Raw genomic sequence first — 23,063 nt, 5'->3', positions numbered from 1 at the left:
TGATTTATTAGATTTTGTTTGTTTTGAAATTTCGCAAAAAGCTAGAAGACCATCTGCACTAGCCATCCCAAATTTAGTAGTGTAAGACTAGAGGGAAGGCAGCTTGCCATCACTAACCATTGCCAACTTTTAAGCTACTCTTTTACCAATGAATAGTGAGGTTGGCCGTCACGTTATAATGTCCCCAAGGCTGGAAGTGCGAGCATGTTTGGTGTGATAGGGATTCAAGCCCGCGGTACTCAGGTTGCGAGTAGAGCTGGTGTTAGAAATACGGGTTTCAGAAAAGAGAGTTGTTACCAAAAAACAAACAAAAAACAACTATGAAGTGTAAATACTTGAAGTATTTCAAAAACGTTGATGCAACAAAGAATGACACAAAATTAAACTTAACCCACAGTAATACATCAAGCTTTACAAAACGTACCAAGATATATCACCGCTCAAATAGATGTATTCTACTTACATAACTTGACTTAGTCACAGATTTGATACATGTTAGGATTGAATAACTGAATACACGTGATAACTATCATCGATCAAAATATTTCACTGAACTGAACTCTATATTAAGCCTGTGGACTCAGTTAATGGTACCAAGGAATAATTCCTCTCAAGATGATCCACCAATGTGTTACATAACTTGTCTTAGTTCAATGTACCAAGATATAACTCCCCTAAAGTTGATCCATCAGTGTGTTGCATAACTTCCCTAAGTTAGATGTACCAAGGTGTAACTCCCTTAAAGTTGATCCATCAGTGTGTTGCATAACTTCCCTTAGTTAGATGTACCAAGGTGTAACTCTAAAGTTGATCCATCAGTGTGTTGCATAACTTCCCTTAGTTAGATGTACCAAGGTGTAACTCCCCTAAAGTTGATCCATCAGTGTGTTGCATAACTTCCCTTAGTTAGATGTACCAAGGTGTAACTCCCCTAAAGTTGATCCATCAGTGTGTTGCATAACTTCCCTTAGTTAGATGTACCAAGGTGTAACTCCTTTCAAGCTCATACATCACTGTGTTACACATCTCGTCTTAGATGTATCAAATTGTGTATTGAAATGCACAAAGTAATTGTATGCGTCAAGATATATCACAACTTAAGTCACGTTGATGTAAAAAACTTTATCTAAACCTAAATAAAGATATTTGAACAGGGTTAAATTTCAGCTCAAATAAATTAAATGGATGGGTCAAGTTATAAATCGACTCAACAGTACTAAAATTAAAACAATTAACTAACTCTACTCACCTGAATGTGTCATACTAGTAACTCAGGTAAATTATAATTGGTAGTTCAAAATGTAAAAAACAACATGGTTCCTTACTGTTACACAGTATCTGGTGGTAATACAATAATACAGTAGCTACAAGTACGATATTTTTAAAGGAAAAAGTAGCCATCAAACGATTGCATAATAAAACACATATACACAAATGTCTTTTAAGTGTATGACTATAATTTTAAATATTATTAAGTCTTATATGATATTTGAAAATATCGTACCGACTTTTCTTAAATGTTACAGTGTTCCGAAAGAGAAAAAGCTCTGGCCTTGCAAGTTTATTGTAACATCGCCTATATAGCTTTAAGTTAGAAACACAGATGGCAGCATCAGTGATGACGAGAAAACCTACTTGTAGAGAAAAATATATATGTAAAAACGGCTGGTTAGGGTTGAGAACATTTGTTTAGGTAGAGGAGTGAACACGTTTTTTTTCTTTGTGAACCTGACGATGATCAAAGGAGGTCGAAATGTTGATCGCTCCTCTATATAAAAATTTTCTCAACCCAAACCAGCCGTTTTTACATGTTATTTGCAGCATCGTACAAATATATAATATTTTACTTGCTGTTAAAGTATAAAGATTCACAATGGGTTAACAGTATTCTGTCCACGGCAAGTATCAAACCGTTAGTTTTAGTTTTATAAGCTCTTAGACTTACCACTAAGCTACCGGAGGGCTATTATTTTGGATAACAGTTTTTACTAATGTTTAATTGAGATTGATTCTCCTATGTGTTATTGCGTTTCAAGTTGTTTTTTTTTTAGTTTCTGAAAGTCTTACATGTGTGTATATTTGTATACTTTCAGTTATTCTTCTTGCTTAAGATAACGTATTTTACTTTTCAAGGCCAGTTTTTCAGTTACATAATAACATTAACCTAAATGACAGATTAAATTCTGCTGCTGTTACGTTTAATCAGTATTAAAACTCATCTATTATAAAATATTTATGAAATGTATCTTGAAACAATATTAAAAATTATCAATTATTTTTTAATTCCTACTTAATTTTATTAGAGAATATCTTAAGTCCTATTTTACCTATAAAACAAGTAGTTTATAACTGTTTCTTTTATAATTTGGAAGCGATATAATCTATACTCAAAGCACAACATAGTTTTATAATTAAATAGTGTTTTCCGTTACCTATAACTGCGATCCATAGACCTTAAATTATTTGGCACAAAAAGTAAGGTAAAATATCACTAAGTACAAGCTGTGTATCTAATGTCCAATGTATATAATTAATGATTTAAAAAATGAATAAGCTGTCATAGTTATCAATGAATAACGACTAATTGTCCATATTTTAAGTATAATTTCTTGTGTGTATTCAAAATAATTTTAAATGTTTTGTATATAAAATATCTTTGTATTTATAAGTCTTAATAATTAAAATAGCTTATCTCTCGCGAATTACATATAGTCATAGAGGTTATCATGCCGAAAGACAAATTCAAGCGTTATAATTCGAAGTTCATTGCCACAAACTGCCCTTCGCATTTTGGAAACAGTAGAAGAGTTATAAGAATGACAGTAAAATCCAATCATTTGATTACATAATCTTAAACACACTCTAGTTAAAATTTCAAAATTAAGGACAGCTAACGCAGGTAACTCTTTTATTTATGACACCATTCCTGTTTTAGTAAAAGTTTCCATTGTTTGTTGATGATTCAACCTAATGATCTTTTGTAACAACTTCGTAATGAGACTCTGTGATATTTTCATTAATATTTTACTATATTTAATTACATTCTTTTTTGAAAGTGTAAAACTGCGTTTATAAATATCAAGTTTTCAATTCTATTCTATAAAATTTTGCAGAGCCTTGAACTGTGTGTCTGTGCATGTTTTCTTATAGCAAAGCCACATCAGACTACCTGCTGAGTATACCGAACCTTGAACTAGCTTTGTGTGATTTATTTTTGTAATGTTAATCACTATAACTCATATAAAATACAAATTTAGAAAATTAAATTGTCTTTAAAAAAGAGTAGGATTACGGAAAGTATACCACATTAGCTGAGAATAATAAAAATTTTCACAGTAATGCTGATGAAGACAAAATATTTTGATACAACATTTTGAAATTTAAATGATAGATGGCAGCATAGATTATCTGCATTCAGTGTTTTGTATGCTGCCTTGTGTATATTGATAGTTGAGAGTACCTAATTTGTATAATACATATGTTGTGATGTTACGTAAATGAGAAATAGTTAAATCTAAATTATTCGTTTGTCAGTAACATTAAATCAAATATTTTGCTGGTTATTGAAAGTTTTGTAAATTAATATGCATTATTTTTCATCCAGCTTAATTTATATTTCACAAAATTGCACCGTAAATGTAATGTGTATATAAATCTAAATGCCTAAAATATATCAAGAGAAGGACATTTAAGACGAGATAGGTTCAACTGTTTTTAGATAGGTGGGGCTCAACTGTTTCCTATTATAATCATAGTTAACATTCTCTTTTGTTCTTGTTTGTTTTTTATTGTCAGCAACCACAAATTAGCCCAGCGTCTGTATCTAGGCATAAATTTGAAATATATATATAAATATATAACACATATTATATATATATATGCGTTTGTTTTTTATGGTGGATAAAAAAGTGCTTTAGAATAAAGAAAATTTCGCTAAAAATATTTTTATCTAATATATCTGTAAACATTACTAATATCTTAATGACGTTGTTTATTTCAGTATAGGTACAAATAATACTCGTTACAATGAAAAGCTTATCATTTGTTATAATCCCATAAAGAAATTATTGTGTTCGTTTGATTGCCCCCAGTGAAACAGAAGTTTATCTATGGTCTTACAACACACAGATAACCAATCGTGCTTAACTATAAACAAACAAATCGTTACGATACTTATTTTGCATATATTAAGAAGACTCCTATTTTGCTCATAACAAGTAAGATATTTTAAAATTCCCAGAGCTGTGGTTGAGAAAGTGAACAACAACAAAAAAAAAAACTCTCATCATTTTCCTAAATATTTTACTATCCTTCATATCAAAACTTATACTTTAGGAAATTGTGGTCCCTTGTTTGTTTTCATATAACTTTACGTAATCTCATAATACACCATACAACTATTTAATAAAAATAATTTTGCTGTGCTTTTCACATTATTTGCAAACAAAAATATAGTTAAAACTTAAAATTGAAGAGGCTAGTTTGTTGATATTTGTGCATGGAAAATGAAAGTATTATTACCAAGAAAGTACAGTTATAAATATTCTTGACTATTTGTACATAAATAAAAATCCTACGATTAATGTTTTTATAATTTTAGTTAAATAATAAATAAATAAATATGTATATTATTGATCTTAATATTGTTTGCACACATAATCTGCTGACACCGGAAGGGGGCGCGTCATATACTACAGTTAATACGTTTGCCCAACTATAATTTGTGTGCATTGTGATAGACTTTAAGGTAGGGATATGTTTTGGATGGTTCGTGCATTAGAGCGTATTATGTTCGAATTTCTTTTTAATATTAGTTCTTCTAGATACTGATATGATTTCTTGTATAGTAATATAGGTCTTTCTTAATTAAAATTGAATTTTAACAAGCTTTAGTACTCGAATTAGTCTTAGTAAGGTAAAAGTTTCAATACATGGTATTGAATTGCTTACAACATTCTGGCAAGTGGATCACCGACGTTTTTGGGTACGTATATTGTAATTGTTTAAATTTTGAATATCGCCTACGGAAGATTCTTAAAAGATTTGAGCATATAGTTCAAGGTAATACTATTACTAATATATTAGATTCAATTTCTACAGCAGCATTCTTTATTGTACAAATCAAACTTTACGAATTTCCAAAAGTACCTAATGTTATTGATGTACAATAATTGGAAAAGGGACCCACAACTCCCTCTTTATTTTCCCTATACATGTTATAAAATAAAAACAACACTATTAACAGTATTGGTTGGGACAGTTGAGGTGGTACAACTACAAATGCTAGTTGTTGACAGTATATTTACTTCAACTGGGAATAATTTTTTATATACTTTAACTTAATTCTCTACCTGTGATCTTGATGACAATTGGAACATTGACCATAAAGTACTATCAACTAAACCATTAAGTGCTTGTAACCTGTTCCTAATGATGTGATAAATAGTGAAAGAGTCTAGTATAATTTGTTCACCACCCAGGCTGAAAAATAGGTCGACCAGCTAGTGGTATCTTTCTGTTGAAGCTTTATATAAATGTTTCTGATTTATCCTATTCAAAAAGGTAACTTGCATTGTTGTTGGTTGTATCAGAATTGTGAAATGTGATGTTTACCAGATGTGTTTTAAGATATCAATCGTTTCTATCAGTTTCATGAAATACATACTTGATTATTTTATTTCTTACTATAGTTCGGTCAATAGGGAAACAAACTCTTCTTTGCGTGTATTTTTTACGTTTTACGGTATTCTGGCGTATGAAAAGTATGTGTCAAACCTTTTGATTTCATGAAAAAAATAATTACTATTTTCAATAAGTAGACTGTAGAGATAAGCTAATGAAATATCGTGTGCTATTATACCTACCTATTAGTATTTCGATTGTAGTTAGGGATTTTAAGATATTTCAAGATGAACGTATTCTCATTTTGTAGGTAGATGCCTTTATATACCAATGATTGTTATTGTTACTATTCTGTTAATGTACGTTACATACTATCTGGGATTAAATTTTCAAAAACAAAATTTTATAAGTACTCGTCTGGGTGAAGTGGACTTGTTTATGAAGAATTAAAAACATATAAACATAAAAATAAAACGACAGAGTAGCTCAAATAAATTTCTGTACTAGTATACTAGTACAGCCTTAAGAAACAAGTTCTTGTATTCAGTACCGGTGAGTACCAGCAGAATGTTACCCTTGCCTACTGGCAATAACCTTTGATCACAGTTTTTCACATTCTTAGGATTTGTCTTCACTTTTAGCATGTTGGCTATTTTGTTTCATATCATCAATCCCGACAAGGAGAGTGTAATCCTTTTGAAAAAAAAACACAAAACAAATTTGTTAGTATAGATTTTATTTCGCTGGTAAGGTATTTGGATTGGATGATCATTTGATGCACTTTTGTGGTATTCGGTGTTAAGCAATATTCAACGCACGGATAAATCAATCTTCTTATAACAATGAGGAAAGCCTTAAGATTTGTTGCCCCCACCCCGCATAATACTGCTAAATGATCCTAAGATTTGGTGGATGGACAAGCGTCAGAAGGAAAATGATAGTTATTGTAACCACAGTTACATACTGCACAAAACGATCAAACTGTGCGGAAGTAAAAGAACATGATTTGCAAATGAATTCAGGAAATATAATAACTGAGAGTATAACAGCCTAATTGTCTCAAAGTGGAGTATTGTTTAGTAAAAGTTTGAGATCATATTAGGGATAAACTTAAATTAAAGAAATTTAAACTTACTGGAAAAAAAGTAGGTAATGAAGAGAACTGGATGAAAAGAAAGAGGGCAGAACTGTATGAAAAGGGTTGGCTGAGAGAGTTAAAAATAAGGAATGTTTTAGGTAAACAAATTGTGGGAATGGGAATTGAGCCTCTTAAAAATGAAGGAGCAGCTGATCTCGGAATATTGAGATGGTAGCTTATCAAGTCATGTTTTATTCAATTTTTACAAAGGTAGATACAAGTATTATGCCTCAACTAGAGTACTTAATGTATGGGGAAAATACTGATGTAAAAGATATTATTTTAAGTTTTGAAATTGTAAGACGAAATCTGGGAAACATTAAAAAAATGATAAATCATTCTGGATCAGATAACTTTTATCGTAGAGTTTTAAAGAAACTTAGATTTTAGTTGTGAACTTCTAATAAATATTTTATAAGTCATTGAGTACCAATAGGGTGCTAGAAGCTTGGAAGTTTGCTATTGATAATCCAGTATTTAAAGGATGTAATAAACGTTGTTCAAGCAATTACACTTATAGGCAAGTTAGTTTTACATCAGCAGTTGGAAAAGTGTTGGAGAATCTGATTGAAAATATATTATAGGGTCACTTAAAACAGTTTGACACAGTGTCAGAGCCAGCATAGTTTCACTAAGGGAAAGTCTTGTTTAACAAATCTTTTGACATTCCTTGAGGATATTATTGCAAGAGCTGGATAAGGATATACTGCGTGTTTGATTTACCTTGATTTTCAGAAACCATTTGATCAGGTGACTCACAAACGACTGTTTACAAAAATGAAATCTGTGGGTGTGGGGAAGTTTTATTAAATTGGATAGAAAATTGGCTGGAGAGTAGAATAGATACGACTAGATTACAGTTACAAGTGGCGTGCCTCAGGGTTCTGTGCTTTGGTTCTCTGTTGTTTGTAATTTGTATCAATGATATTGACTCTGGAATTACTAATAAAGTATTGAGGTTTGCAGATGATATTAAAGATTTTTGGGGTGACTAACTGTATTAAAGATACTGCAGTATTGCAGGGACATTTAGATCATTTGATACGTCGGGCTGATGCAGTGGTATATTAATTTTTAATTTTCCAAAATGTAAGGTGATGCATGTTGGTTTTCACAACTCAAATTATTATTATTATAACTTAAATGGAAACTCATTAAATACTGTGGCTGAAGAAAAAGATGTTGGTGTTGTGATCGAAAAATCACTTAAGTAATTTGAGCAGTGTATTGTAGCTGGCTGTAGGCCTAATAGGATATTACGTAGCGTTTATACAGATATTAGTTACAAGACAAGGGATGTTATTGTTTCATTCTATATATTACTTGTAATGCCTCATTTAGAGTATTGTGTACAGTTTTGGGCTCCGTTCCTTGAGAGGAACATTGAATTGTTGGAGAAGGTTCCAAGAAGAGCCACTGAGATGATACCTGGGATGGTGGAATTTTCCTATGGGGAGAGACTAAAACCTCAATTTATTTTCGCTAGTGTATTGAAGGTTTAGAAAAAAATTTGAGGTGTTTAAGATTATTTTTGTGTTTAGGAGTGAAAACAATTTAACTAGGGGTCATAAATCCAAATTTGAGAAGCGTAGGAGTCTTCTCCAGTTTAGACAGTATTAGTTTTCAAACAGGGTGATTGGCATTTGGAATGAACTGCCTTCAAGGGTGGTGAAGGCAGAAAATGTAATTGATTCCAAGAAAAAGTTGGATGAATACATGAGTTGTAAGGGGGTGATTATAGTTGAAAGCTGGAAGGGATATCCTCCTTGATGAGCTAATAAGCTCCCTTTTGCCTCTTTCAAATTTCACGAATTTATAAAGCATAACCTTATTTTCACACAGAACGTACAACGTGGTTGATTTAATGCCAACGTCTGATAAGAAAGATGACAAAGGACGGATATCGTGACCCATCTTCTAACACATCTCAAACCAGTTTCGTTAGTTAAAAAGTAATTTTTACCTTCGGTAATATTCTTAGTCTGTAACAATTTCCTAGTAGTATTTCACCTTTATACAGTGGATCTTGTTTGTCTAACAACGTGTAATGTAGTATTTGACTATTTTAATATTGTAAAAGCCTGCGATTAATAAAACTATCTCTATATCGTTAAATCTGTTACATGACAAAAGACTCTACACAAGTTAATAGTAGCGTTGTGCAGTATAGGACCTTTCAATATTTAATCCTGAATCATAAAGTTTAAGATTATTTTGAACAATTGATTGGGATTATTAGATATTCATATTTTCCATCATAATGCGCCTGATTTGTAACGGGATCGTCAAAATCCAATATCAAAACGTTGTGTGCAAATGATAGCGTTTTAATTTTGAACTTGTACATTTTCGGTTTGGAATTACTCTGTTAGTGAGTAAAATACTCACTTTTGAAATAAAACTTTTTTTTTCTCAAAGTAGACTTGCTATCTTAGGCAAAAATAAAAAGCCAAAAATACTTGACGTGTTTAATACAATTTTTTTTAAAAAGATTTCTGCACTACTCAGAAGAGGTATATAGTGACAAGTTTTATATTAAATAATCATACTGAATTATTTGTGATATTAATGATAAAGTTGTGCATGTGTAGAGAAATGATAACATTTTGCAGAAGGAAGAATGGGGAAGAGCGAAAATCTTTCAGACGTTCAAACGCGTGTGACAATAGGCATCCGTTTAATGTCATTAGTAACACTTTGTGACTCGGTGTTAGAAACAGTCTGTAATTTATAATTAATGTGTGCGCAAATTTGGCATCTTTGACACTCACCAGCCTTTACACGCTTTCTGTTTTTAAATAATTTTATTAGATATGGCTAATCTCAAAAGTACTTTTTTTTTTACTTTTAAGATACAACCCAATAACTTATTATTGTGGAAGTATTACCTTACAGATAAACTTCGACTGTCTGAAAATTTTCAATACAATAATCGTTTTTTGGGTTCAAACCGATTTGGAAGATTCCAATGGTAAACATCTCATTATTTTATTAGTGTTGAATCTTGTGTGATAACTACTAATACCTTATTCACACAGTGGGCCATAAATATTCATTTCAATTGTTACGGCATTTATCTCGTCAAATTTTTCAGTCCAAGGGGTTTTATATTGCCCAAACATTAAACGTTATTTTAGAAGCCGGAGGATGTCAATTTGGTAGTTGTAATCAAGGTTATATCTAGTTTAAATTCGTAGAGTAACAGAGAATAACGGAAGATTCAACTGAAAGTTACTCGACGCTAAGCGCTATTTACTTACAACTTAATTGTGAATAAATAGGTTAATACAAAATAAATCAAGTAAAAACTCCTTCTCAATCGGTCAGTAATGGGCGTGTACATGTAACGTAGTTCTTTTACTAAGATTTGAGTGCACCCATAAAGCTCTGCTGTAAATCTATATGAAGAACTGTTCAAGACTGATAAAACTTAGTATTATGTATACAAAACAGTAATGCTATTCTTGGATTGTGTGCTGAACGTATCCCTGTTTGTCTGTCCAATATATAAGGTTGTATTCTCAACGTATCACCTACTTTCCTTTGTAAATGTTCGCTGTCTAATGCTGCATAGTTTGTTCAACCAGAATCTTTCCTATGTGAAGGTGCATTTGTTGCCATTGACGTTTAACCCAGAATAACAAGTGCAAAAAGAATCCTTAATCAAATTCCTTTATTGACGTTCTATTGTTAAAACTACGCATCTGTATACGTTAAAATCTTTGAAAACTTTCATCTGAAATAAGGAGGAAGAAAACGTATGTCTTCAAACTACAAATTACAATAAATGGAGCTGAAGTCTTTATACGTCATGTGTATGTACTTAGAATAATTTTATTTTGGGGAATTAGTAACTAGGATAAATATTTAACCTTTTTAAAAATTACGAGGATTGATTATATGTAACTTGACATTTGTAAGAACTATCAATTTGTATCAGAACAATTCGACTAGGGGAAGGGTGTTTGTCTATTTCCCGAGTAACCAACAAAATAACCTAATTTTTTGGGGGTTGGGGCATCAAAGTTGCATATTGCACATGACACTATCAAACATCAGTTTAGTTCTGTTTACATGTAGTAGGATTTTATGATTTCAGTAGTCTCCTATGGTCCCTGAAGTAAAAAAAAAATAATCCCTTAACTGAACGAGTAACCTTTGTTAAGTTGATGCTTAAAGTGGAATTCTTTACTGTTGTAAAACCGCTGTAAGTGTTAAGTTGGCTGCAATACTTCAATGTAGGTATCCACGTTTTTTATTATTAAATTGACTGTATTTTGACAAATGTTTGTTTGTGCGTGTGTGCGCGCGCGTGCTAGTGCATACACCAATATTAATGGTTATAACTAGTTTTAACTCCTCAAAGTATCTTTGTGAAGATAATTGTTATTTGGATAATATGTTGCCTTTCTGGCACGCACAATCCCTTTAGACTCTGAAGCTACATAAGTACAGCTCTCATTTGATCACTGAAGCTACATAAGTACAGCTCTCATTTGATCACTGTAGTATTTAACTAATTGTAATCCTATTCGAACATCTTAACAACGATGACTCTCGTTTACTTAGAGGAGTTTTTAAAATTTATTTTCACGAATATGGTATGGTTGTAAATATTTACAAAATAATCGTTGAGAAATTTCATGTAATCGTTAACAGTGGAACAGCTCTATCTTATTAACTTGGTGTGATTTAGATTTTAAACGTAAAAAAAATCACGTTAATAATATAATTTGTGAGCTGTGTGCTTTGCTATTTATGAAATACATTGGTTTATCTATCAATAAATAACTTAGTGACAGATATTGACTAGAGGAATTACCACCTTGCTTTAATTTGACGAAAATTATATGGATCATTAAATGTTAGTACACTACCTTACATACTTTACTGTGGATCCAAATTCCAAAATATATATTGGCCCAGTCACGCGTACACATACTTAGTGTTCATATATTAGAATATTAGTTCTATAGGCCTCGGTGATTGGATATCTTTGAATTGAACTTAAAACTTTGCAAATCCCACACTTTGCGAAATCATTGCCGTATTTAAGGTATATAAAATTACCAGATGTCATTCAAGTGGTTTCCCGAATACAAGTTTTGGAATATTTACAGTATCAATGCTTGGCCACCATCAAATGTACATATATTAAATATACAGCATAAACGCCTCTGTGCTTGTCTCTTTGCCTCTTATCTAATAACTTGTTTGTCACTGGGCTAATCTCAACCAAATTTTGTGAGATACTTTGGAACAAGGAGCATGCTAATGGGGGATTTACAGCTCCCTCCACTCCATTGTTGTTGAGTATTTATTTTATTTAACTTAAGTTAACGCTAACTATGTTCATAGAGAGCGCCACGTTTTTACAACAAAAACTATTATATAGCAAACATATAGAAAGCACTACAATGTGTTTGCCTCTGTCCGTTATTTAATTTCTATTAAATCGCTGGGCCAGTCTCAACCAAATTTTGTAGGGTGATAGCTTGTAACAAGGAACATGTTAATAGGGGAGTTTACAACACCTCTACCTGTATTATTTGTTGTTGAGTATTTATCATAGTTTATGTAAGTTAACGTTAACTACGTTCTTACACCAAACAAAGAACAAAAAAAAAAAAAATTATTAAACTTTTCATCCCTCGGTAGGACAACGGGAAGTATCTAGGTTTGCAAAACTAAAATCAGGTTTCGATTACATTTGGTGGACCCAGTAGAAAACCCGATGTGGCTTTGCTGTAAGAAAACGCACACATTAAATTTTCTCTAACACAAATCAAACACTGTAGGAGGGAGGATATATTTGTTTTGTTTTATAAAATGACGTAAATAGCTGTCACTATTACAATAATACGTATACTTGGATGAAGTTGATGCTACAACAGCCATCATAGTGCTAATACGAAGAACACTTTCTTATTTTGTACCCACTTCCTGATTTGACCTGTGGCCTTACAGCTTAATCTTGTAAGAAACTTCAGCAACCAGTGACTATCAGTTGAAAGAGTATTTGCAGAAGGATATTAAGAGGTGGGTGTTGAAAGGGTTAACAGAGAGCACCCTCATTGCCACAACTTTGGTCTATATTTCTTCGAACAAAATCATCCTGACACAATTTTGAATATGTACATAGTGAGTTGTTAAAGCTTTTTTCAAAACCTTTGAGGTAGTAATGAATACTGTAATAATATAAACATTTTTTAAAATTAAAATCAGAGTTTTTGTGTTATTTATTATAGCATCCAATCCTCCCTTTTTTAAATTCATGACCTTGACAAAGAACGTGTACCTCATTTTATATGTGATGAAATCATGTCCTACTAATTCGGGTCCGTAAACTTTTACTTTTTATATATATTCAGCACCTCCAACTCTCAATCTGTCGATTTTGATGGGTCTTCATAAAACTTTTAAAATGTCCGCCACTGCTAATTTTACTATTATTTTAAATATGTTAGATCTTCAGGTGCACGTACTGGAACTAAAAGTGCATTGTTTGATGTTCGTAGTTCATGCCACTGGCGTTCGTAGTAATTATGTTTGCTACTTGGTGTCTCGTTTTTATTAAGTTGAATCCTCAAATGGTTAGTGAGTGCCCATATCTTATTTCATTAATTATTTCACATTTGTTTATTCTATAAATGTTACTTATTTATTCTTTTAGATTTTATTATTTGTGATTCAATTATAGTTTGTATTGACAGTTGTATTTTCCATGTTTCTTTTTAAGTCATATTTTCTCCTGTTCAGTTTCATCTTGATTGGATACGTCTTGTTTTATATTTCATTTCTTCTTGTGGTTTTACGTTACAGCTAATTCTGCAATTTGCTTTTGTTTCATTCTGTTTTTCGCAATTTTTTTTGCATTTTACTTATGTTTTCTTTGTTTTGTATGGGTTTTATATTGTTTGCGTAAAAACTTGTACTTTAACTTGGAAAATGTATTTTCTTCAGTATTTTGCCACATAAAAATGAAGTTTATTTTTAAAAACAACTAATGCAGAATTTGAAATATTTTTAAGAATCATAGCAAACGTTATCTTAATGTGTTATAATAATCGGTTGGGGTATTTTACTCTTCGCGTTCTGTTTTTCCTTCAGCACATTTAAAGTCTACAGAATAACAAAGTATTATCTTGAAGCATCAACAAATGATAAATTATAATTCTTATTTCGCTCGTTATGCAAGCCGAAAGTGGATGTTGAATAAAAAGTGAAGAATAAACGTTAAAATAAGTAATTCATTTATATATTACATCTTTGTTTTTATTAAATCTTGCCCGGCATGGCCAAGCGTGTTAAGGCGTGCGACTCGTAATCTGAGGGGCGCGGGTTCGCATTCCCGTCGTTCCAAACATGGGTGCCTTTTCAGCCCTTTGTGACCGTCAATCCCACTATTCGTTAGTAAAAGAGTAGCCTACACTGCTAAATTAGGGACGGCTAGCGCAGTAGCCCTCGAGTAGTTTTGCGCGAAATTTAAAACCGTTATTTAAAACAAAGTTATTAAATGTTATATTGTGTCTACAACATCCTCAACACAAATACATAGAACAAAATAATTGTTAATTAAACCAGGACATTATAACGCTAAAAATAATATAGATTATTTAGAGAAAATAAATTAGTTAATTGTTTGAAAGCAGTACTTCCAGCAACCCAAGTTTCTTGTTTTAAAATCTTCCTTAAAATTCTTGAATTTTACAAATAACCTTAAGAAATAAGCTATTTTAGGTCATCTTGGGATGTGATGTTGACCTTAATTTGATGGCTTTCATGTTAACTTTGAGTGTTATTTAATCTTCTCTTTATCCCAAAAGATCCTTTTAAAATACTCCCACAACTTATCCATAAAATATTTGTCCTCAAGCTAAAATGTTATTTAAGGAAAGTCGTTTTTACTGGAGATAGAAAACAAACGTGTTCAGACAGAACTTTTGCTCTATTTAGACCACATTTATTTATGTGGTCCTTCAAAAGATAACTGTTCTACGAAGGTTCTAAACTCTGTTTTTGTTCTTTTTTAATCTCTACTTTGTATCCCGTGATGTAAGCAGGTGGACTTAGTTACTGTAACCTTCTCTAGTAGTATGTAGATAAAGTGTTTGAAAGCATCACGCCAGTCATTGTTTTGTTGGGTGATAAGTTTCTTAATTACAAATATTAGATTATATTCGTTCATGTACCCTAGATTGTGACATTCTGCTCATTTTTTTCTTTACCCTCATGTTAAGAGGAATATGAAATTTATACGTATTGTTGACAGAGATAATTTTTTCAGGATAGTTCCAAGAAAATGTTGTGGTTTAGTGAACTTGATAAAAGCGTTGTCAGGGAAAAGAAATGCCTAAAATTAATGGACAAAAAATTGCTCTTAATTGTGAACGAAATTGTGACATCTTTAACAGAGGAATTTCATTTAAAAATAGTTTAACTCTAGGTAAATAATTCTCTTCCTGTAGTACATATTCTGTAAAAATGAAGAATAGTCGTTTATCATCATTTGAAGTTGAATCGGTCTTTGATTCAGTATATCTTTCAGTTTTCACATAAAGTTGCGTAATTAAAATCTGACAAGAAGATTAAGGAACTCCTCGTAGATATTGTGAATAATGTAAAATTAGACACAAGATATGTTGCACTCTGTTGAACTGAGGACCGATTTCACCAGTTCACTGGAAACAGGGCTTACAACAGCTTTTTGTTCTTTAATTTCATTGTAATTGTAAAATTACTGAAAACTATTTTCACATATTAGCTTGATTTGAAAACTACATCAGCAGAGAATTTATAAATAAATGTCTAATTTAAATTTACCTAATTACAAATGTTTCCTAGAATATTTTTCAACATCTTGAGTAATAACGTTCTGTTTAAATTAAGTTTGTTTCTTTTACTAGTTTTTCTATCCCGGTCACTATTAATAAAATTTATAAATTTTAAACTGTATTGGCTTGGTTCAAGTCTTACCCAAGACATTGCTTTAGTCAAAAGTAGTTTTTCTCCATCACGAAGTTCCAACAAAATCTTAAGGATTATTTTTTAACGCAAAGTGTTTTTTGTTAATTTTACACAAAGCTACACAAGGGCTATCTGCGTTGGCCGTCTCTAATTCAGCAGTGTAAGACTAGAGAGAAAACAGCTAGTCATCACCACCCATCGCCAACGAATAGTGGATTGACCGTCACATTATAACGTCCCCACGGCTGAACGGGCGAGCATGTTTGGTGTGACGGGGATTCGAAGCCGCGAACGCAAAGTGACACAATTAGTTGCTTGCACTCTGTCCATCTTGGGGAATCGAACTCCGGATTTTAGCACTTTAAGTTCGGAGACTTCCTGCTGATCCACTATAGTAAAATCTTAAAATAAATTCAAATTGTAATTCGTTTTAAATTAGTTGCAAAATACTCGCGTAGATGATCCTGTTCGCAATTACGTGCTTGAAACACTGATATATCAATCACATACATCTTACATAATAAAGACCGTTTAAAAACTAAACGTTTTAATGACCTTCAAATATTTCTTGTTGCCAACAGATGGCGTTGAGAAACCAAAGTTGATCTGTTATATATTAGCAAACAATCTGAAGAGTTTTGCTCCTATAAAATGCTACGACGTTCGTGAAGCTAACGTCGCGAGTTCTTCAACACATGTAGAAGTAAACATCCAATTGATAATATTGACGATGATATAAAAGTAAATTTTAGAACATTGTAGAGGTAATAACTAGTTATATCAGGGTGTTGAACTTGTCGGCAGTGTTTGAAGTTTAGTACAAGGTGAAGAGCTTGTGATGTTAAGTACGCCCTGCTTTGGGCTGATTCCAGACGCACCTTTCACCAACAGTAATAACTCTGCTGTTTAAGCTTCCTAAAGATCGTGTGCATATACAAATCGTGATTTACAAAGTTCTGATATTCAGCAAGGTAAGTCCAAATAGTTGTGTAGAGGTAAAAAATAACACTTGTATTAAACTCGAGCAGATATTCGTCATTGTGAGCACAGATTAAACCATAAACGGATAATAACCGTACAGTTTATTGCTATCAGTGTGGTGCACTGGTCGTGCTGTTTAATTGTATTCCTTGTTTTCGGCGTTTATTTCAACACACTTTATATAAACATTTTCTCAGTCGATATAGTTTGAGTTGTATTTAACGTACTAGCTATCTGTATTTGATTGGAGCTACTTAATAACCAAGTAACATATTTAGTGACAATGACTACAAAAATTTTATTTGATCTTGACTTTCTTTTTAGGTAGAACAAAAAATAACCCCTCCTCCAATATAATTCATATTTCGAAATAAAGCCAGCTTTTAGAAATAATCATTTTAAATTGAGAAACAAGATAGAGCAGAAAAAACTCTCGCAGCAGAAACAAGTATTAGTCACGGCTCAACCCAATGTCAACAGAAATCAAACTAATTCCGTATTCGTAATCATCGAGTTGAAAGGAATAATGGGATTTCCGTTTAACAGATACGTATTTTAGATGTGAAAGAATCTGAGCAAACAACTTGCACATCGTGATTAAATTCGATTTTCAGTAAACATACCTAATAGTTTGAGTGATATAATAATATAGTAAATGTAATTTGTGGAACACTGTTGCTCAGGGTTTGGTTATTAAGTCTCCTCGTGTAACAGCGGTAAGTCTAAGGACTAGCAACGCTAGGATTCGGAAGTAGATTCCCCAGGGATAGTCTAATCTGGCATTACTATCTTAAAAAATGTTAACTACAAAGTTTCATAATGGGCTATACATGCTGTGCCCACCACTAGTATCGAAACCATATTTTTAGTATCATAAACTCTTGCTTTCCTCTGAGTCACAGGACGATTTTGCAGAAATATATCCTTCAGTTATTTTGATCGAATATACCTTATTCCTACATAAATGATCATAATTGTGTTCAAATGTTTAGCATCGCGTATAGCAGTTCTCTACATTGAAAAAATTGTCTAGTTAGAGTTTTGAAAGTGTTTAAGAAAAGAACAACATATAGAAATAGTACAGGGTGTTCGGAAAGTAACTGTGCACTTAAACAACATATAGAAATAGTACAGGGTGTTCGGAAAGTCACTGTGCACTTATATATTTATTGACAGACATGTTTCAATATAGAATACAGGAGGTAAGTATGAATGACAATTATAAACAATGTTGAAAGTGACCCCAGTTGACATCAATACAGGCCTGGATCCTTCTTATTTTGTTTCTAAACACCGCTATCAGTTGCTGACTTGAAATAGACTGAATGAATACTGTTATCGCTGCTTTCAAACCTGCACAGCGACTTTCCGAACACCCTGTATTATTACGTGGTCGAAAAAACTAATTAAGGAGGTCTAGTCAGGACATCCATACTTTGTAATTACTTGCCTCTTTTATTATGAAAAGCTATCGGAGATACTTCGTAGTTTTAGGCTTTAAAAAACTTCAATTAATCAATGTATCTCGGATCTGGTAAGATTTTGATAATACAATTATTTAAAAACTATATCTCTGCTAGATAATACATATTACATCATATATGTAAGTGTTTTATCGCATGCCGAACCAATTCACCATTTAATTGCTTGCTGCTAAAATAACATTTCTAGAATATATTGCACATACACTAAAGTAACTAAATGCAACGAAATAATCATCTTATCATTTGCAAAAATGTATCCCAGAAAGTATAAAAGAAAAGCTAACAAGTTTAATAATGTACTAGTCCTTTGTTTACTTTAAACTGAACAGTACAGTGTTTTTATGCTCTCAAAGGTTTATCAATGCATTATGGTGAAAATTGTTCCAAATGTTATATTACTTCCCACGGTTCCCCAAAGATGTTTTTTTTTGCAATTTGACATTTGTAAGTTTAGATTTTTTTTATTTACTACTATCATTTCATTACAGTTGCTTCATGCATAGAACTATTGTTTTGCTGGAAAAATGAATTCATACACAAGCTCTTATTCCTGAGCAAATGATATTGATAAAGAATCACCTTGTGCCAGTTAGCAGTCAGGGCCCCATCAGTTTTGTATAGTTCTCTAACACCATTAATTGAAATGTAGCTCACACGTATTCCGGTTTTCAGAATACCTCACGAGAGATGTGCTTTGACTATAATGCCGTTTTCATACTTGCCATTGAACAATCTGTCGTTTATTGTTGCCAACACATTTATCTATAAAGACCTTCTTCAGGTTTGCTCATCCTGTTGTTTAAAATCTGCCCGTTTTGCACCTACGTTTCCTAAGGAGTGTTTTTTTTTTAACAGTAATCTCTGAGACCACTTCACGTTAGTATTTGTCTTGCTTTTCTTGATGTAACATTTACACCTGTACTTACAGCTAGGTCATTGGCAATATATCTGCTTCACCATTATATATTACATAAAGAGTGTGCCTTAACGTAATATTACTTTTGAAGAATTTCGAATTTCTACCTTGACTACTTTTATTATTAGCGGTAATAATTTCATGTATACCTTATTCTTACTCGAACATAGCTTCGTCTCATTGTGTGCATGGCATAGCCTTCATCAGCTATAAATTTGATTTCTACTCATTTATCATGTGGCATGTCTGTTCTAGTAACCATAAGTGCGTTTACCACACTATTGCTAGGAATAGTAGGACGCTGTACTTTTATGGGCATTGTGGTATACGTAATGATCTGTGATTTACTTAGGATTTCTGAAATAAAAGTTAACGTTGGTGAGTTGATAGTACAACTTGTACTTTATATTTGTTTGTTTTACACACATAAATTGGTCCTAATATAGAAGATGCAAAATTTTCACTGTACGTTAAGTTTGGTCAACAATCCTACTGTCGTTTCTCGGTGGGTCAGCGATAAGATTAAGGACACAACGAAAAAATTCGGGGTTAGATTCCACGCTGTAGATACCGCAGATTACAGAATATGACTTTGCACTTACCAACTAAAAATTTGCAGGAAAACGAAGTCGAGTTTTGTAACCTGATGCTTCTGTAGGTGAAAAACTTGTTTTTCAATAACGTAGCGAACAGAACTACAAACGATATCTGAAACTCTACCTTCGTAGCGATTTTATTTATTTAAACTCAATCGCTTTTTTGTACAGGATTCCGTTTACAGCAGTGTTTCTCAAAATGTGGTATCCGGCAGGGAAAGAAAATAAACATGAACACCATCTTTTAAAAGGTTTTGCTCCTGAGCCCGACATGCGAGAGCCACATCTTCGTCTTCAGCTCACAAACGTTGAACTAGATATCCCCGTCCTACTGTTTGATAACATCTTTGTCCAGAGATGTACATGCAGATTTGAATGCAGCGATTATTACTTTACAGTTACATTTAATGGACAACATTAATAAAATTCGTAAGCTTTTATGTACTTTTCTCTTTGTATTATTACGTGACTGTCAGCCGGACATCGCCGTTTTAACCCCCTCTTCCTCGCTGAAATTTCAAAAGTGGTACATAGATGCTTAAGTTTGGGAAATACTGTTGTACAGTAATAAGCATAATGTATAACAATAGTGTATTTTAAAGCCTTTAGTATTGAGGGATCAGTTTTATAATAACAGTACTTGAGTGTTGGCTGCACTCACTTCAGCAAGCATATGACCCACTTGAAGATTAATTTACCGTCATAGGAAACCTGAAACGCTCATGCACTCAATGTTTCTGTTCTTAATGGGTAGCTAGTCTGAAACGTCATGGATATGTAATATCAACTGACCTGGATAAATGTTACCATTGACCTAAAGAGTGTCATACGTGAAATGATATGGCTATATCACTTCTAAATTAAAAGCTATCTTCTGATGCATATGTAGGATTACGCAATCCCAGCTTTGTATTACACCGTCGTACATCAACTGCGTGAAAAGTTGCGTAGAATTATTAACCGTGCAGTGAATAAGGTTATTACAAGTGAAACACTGTTTTTACTCCTATCAGCAATGAGTTGATTCTTTTTTTTCGTTTCCGAGATTGTGTAAGAACATTTGAAATGTTTATGTACTTCATTAATTTTTTTATTTTTGCGTATAGCCTATTTGTACACGTTTTGTAGCCATTAAAATACGAATAGTCCGTCATGAAAGTGTAGTATTTATCTTATAACCATTACACGCTAACTTTTTAAAAATAAAGTAGAAACGCGAAAAACTAATCTGCTCAAATTTACTGAAATAACATCCATACAGATGGATTTTCTGAATGTTTAAGAAGAGATTTCCGGACTTTATTTGCTTAAAGAAAAGCCGGCATTTCTCTTATTGAGATTAACACGTACTTCTAAGCTCGAAGTTTTTTATAATGAATACTGAGAAGTATAATCCGAAAAACGAAATGGACGAAATAGCCTAGATAGGCCATTATGCAGCCTTGCCCTTAAAATGAAAATATGATGTGTGTGTGTGTGTGTGTGTGTGCGCGCGCATGCTGGTTCACGTAGCTGTGCGTCTAAACATTTAGAATGTTTGACTGAACTTTATTATATTACACTGAAAAGTACAGTGAACTATGGAAGTAACATCTTTGAGAGAGACTAAATCATTCCTACAAAAGTGTCGTCGATGTTGATGGTACACTAGTGTGCATAAAAGTTAAGGTAACCTAAGGCTAAAGCCCTATAATGGTCATGTTAATAGTGTTTTTGTAACAATAAAGGCTACATAGTACTAATTCTTGTGGATTTTGTTTTCATTGTAACACTTCTCGAACCTACGAATTTTATACGTAGTTGTACGTGTCGGATTGTTAGGTACACTTGTAACCTAAAAGTTGAGGGTTGAAACACTAACTTGAGGAATGTCAGGAATATATCGCAGAATCTGAATCAAAACAACATGCATGGTGTAAAAACAAAGTGAGCTGTACACGAAACAATAACAAAAAATACACACGTCGAATACATTGAACTTATACTGACTTTAAAATTTGTGATCTTGATCTGGAACGTTTTTTTTACAAAATTGTATAACATCTCTCTCCGTGTGCTTGTGGTACTTAGGTCATTGTTGGTTATTTTAATAGCAAATTAAGGTAGGATACATTTTTAAGAGTAGTGTAATCTGCTATTAGAAACAAACGGTCCTTTTCGTAGTATAATTTACTATTCTGCAGTTTTTCCTATGATAAATAAATTGACACTAAAGAGAATTATGTACAACACTACGTAGCTTGAACGAAGGAAATATAACCACATTCCTTAACTAACGTTCTTTACATAAAATTACATACATGGCTTGTAACGTGCATTAGTGTAGTATTCTCGGATGAACCGACTTTTTCCAATAATGAGTAACATATGTCACAAAACAACAGAATATTCGACCAAGATACACTACAGTAGTTCTAAATCTCCAAATTTGACTGAGCTCATGATAGATTAGTCACAAATGTGAAATACGGTATTTAAATTTAGTGTTAGTGTTTAGAATGATGAATGTTCTCTCATATTAAAGATGCCTAAACTGTAGGCTATATATAAAACTAACACCATATTTTTCCAGGGCGGTGTGCACTACCCACGGAACTGTTCATCATTCCTCCCATTATTTGTAAGGCAGCTAGAAGCTTCTAGACCTCACGTGACAGTCCATGAAAAAAGTCTAAACACTTACCCCCTCTCCCCAGTGGCACAGCGGTACGTTCGCCGACTCGCACCGCTAGAAACCGGGTTTCGATACTCGTGGTGGGTAGAGCACAGCTATACCACTGGGTAGTTTTGTGCTTAATTCCAAACAAATAAGCTGTATATTCCTATGTTTAACTTAGCCGAAACCTTTCCCATGATAAGGCGGATTATATGTTGAGTAACTGGAGGAAGAGGAACATAATGACTTTCTTAACCAACGTGTTTTGTGAATCGTACAGACATAAGAATAATAAGGAAGGTAAAAAACGCAATGTATTTCTGCATACCACATGAACCGTGTTACGTATTATAATTTTTCTCGGATGAGCCTACAATTTATTAGTTATATGTTGCTGTTTCAAATAGTCTAAACCTGAGCCAAATTGAAAATTGGATTTAGAAATTAATTAGATGTAGAGATGCATCAAATTTACAATATTTGCCAACAAGATTGATAGTTTTTTCTTAGTACAAATATATTTTAGTATACAAATAAAATTTATAATAATGGTTCTTATAAATAGTTAATACAAATAGTGATTTACATACAAAGGGTTTACAAACTTAATATTAAGTCTTCTTTCTGATCTGGAACTTCTTTTGTTATAGATGTTCACGATGAGCGAATTATTTCCAAGTTAACGTAAATACAATTCACTTAA

General features: G+C 32.6%; 1 protein-coding gene across 6 annotated transcripts in view; it reads left to right on the top strand.

Moving 5' to 3' along the window:
• The first annotated feature begins 4,675 nt into the window (after positions 1-4,675).
• The window catches only part of LOC143233873 (5'-AMP-activated protein kinase subunit gamma-1-like), a 171,207-nt gene continuing 152,819 nt past the window's right edge, over positions 4,676-23,063 (top strand). For 4 of the 6 annotated variants that reach the window (XR_013018369.1, XM_076470711.1, XM_076470715.1 and 1 more), the window contains exon 1: positions 16,360-16,698. The gene's annotated coding sequence lies outside the window, so the exon portion shown is untranslated. Of the gene's footprint in view, positions 4,985-16,357; positions 16,699-23,063 lie in introns of those variants that run through there. The other 2 variants (XM_076470710.1, XM_076470709.1) reach the window with 2 other exon arrangements.

This window comes from Tachypleus tridentatus, chromosome 12 (assembly GCF_004210375.1).
Source record: "Tachypleus tridentatus isolate NWPU-2018 chromosome 12, ASM421037v1, whole genome shotgun sequence".
Lineage (NCBI taxonomy): Eukaryota > Metazoa > Arthropoda > Merostomata > Xiphosura > Limulidae > Tachypleus > Tachypleus tridentatus.
Note: the sequence above shows the minus strand (reverse complement) of the source record. Positions and strands in the feature narration are given on the sequence as shown.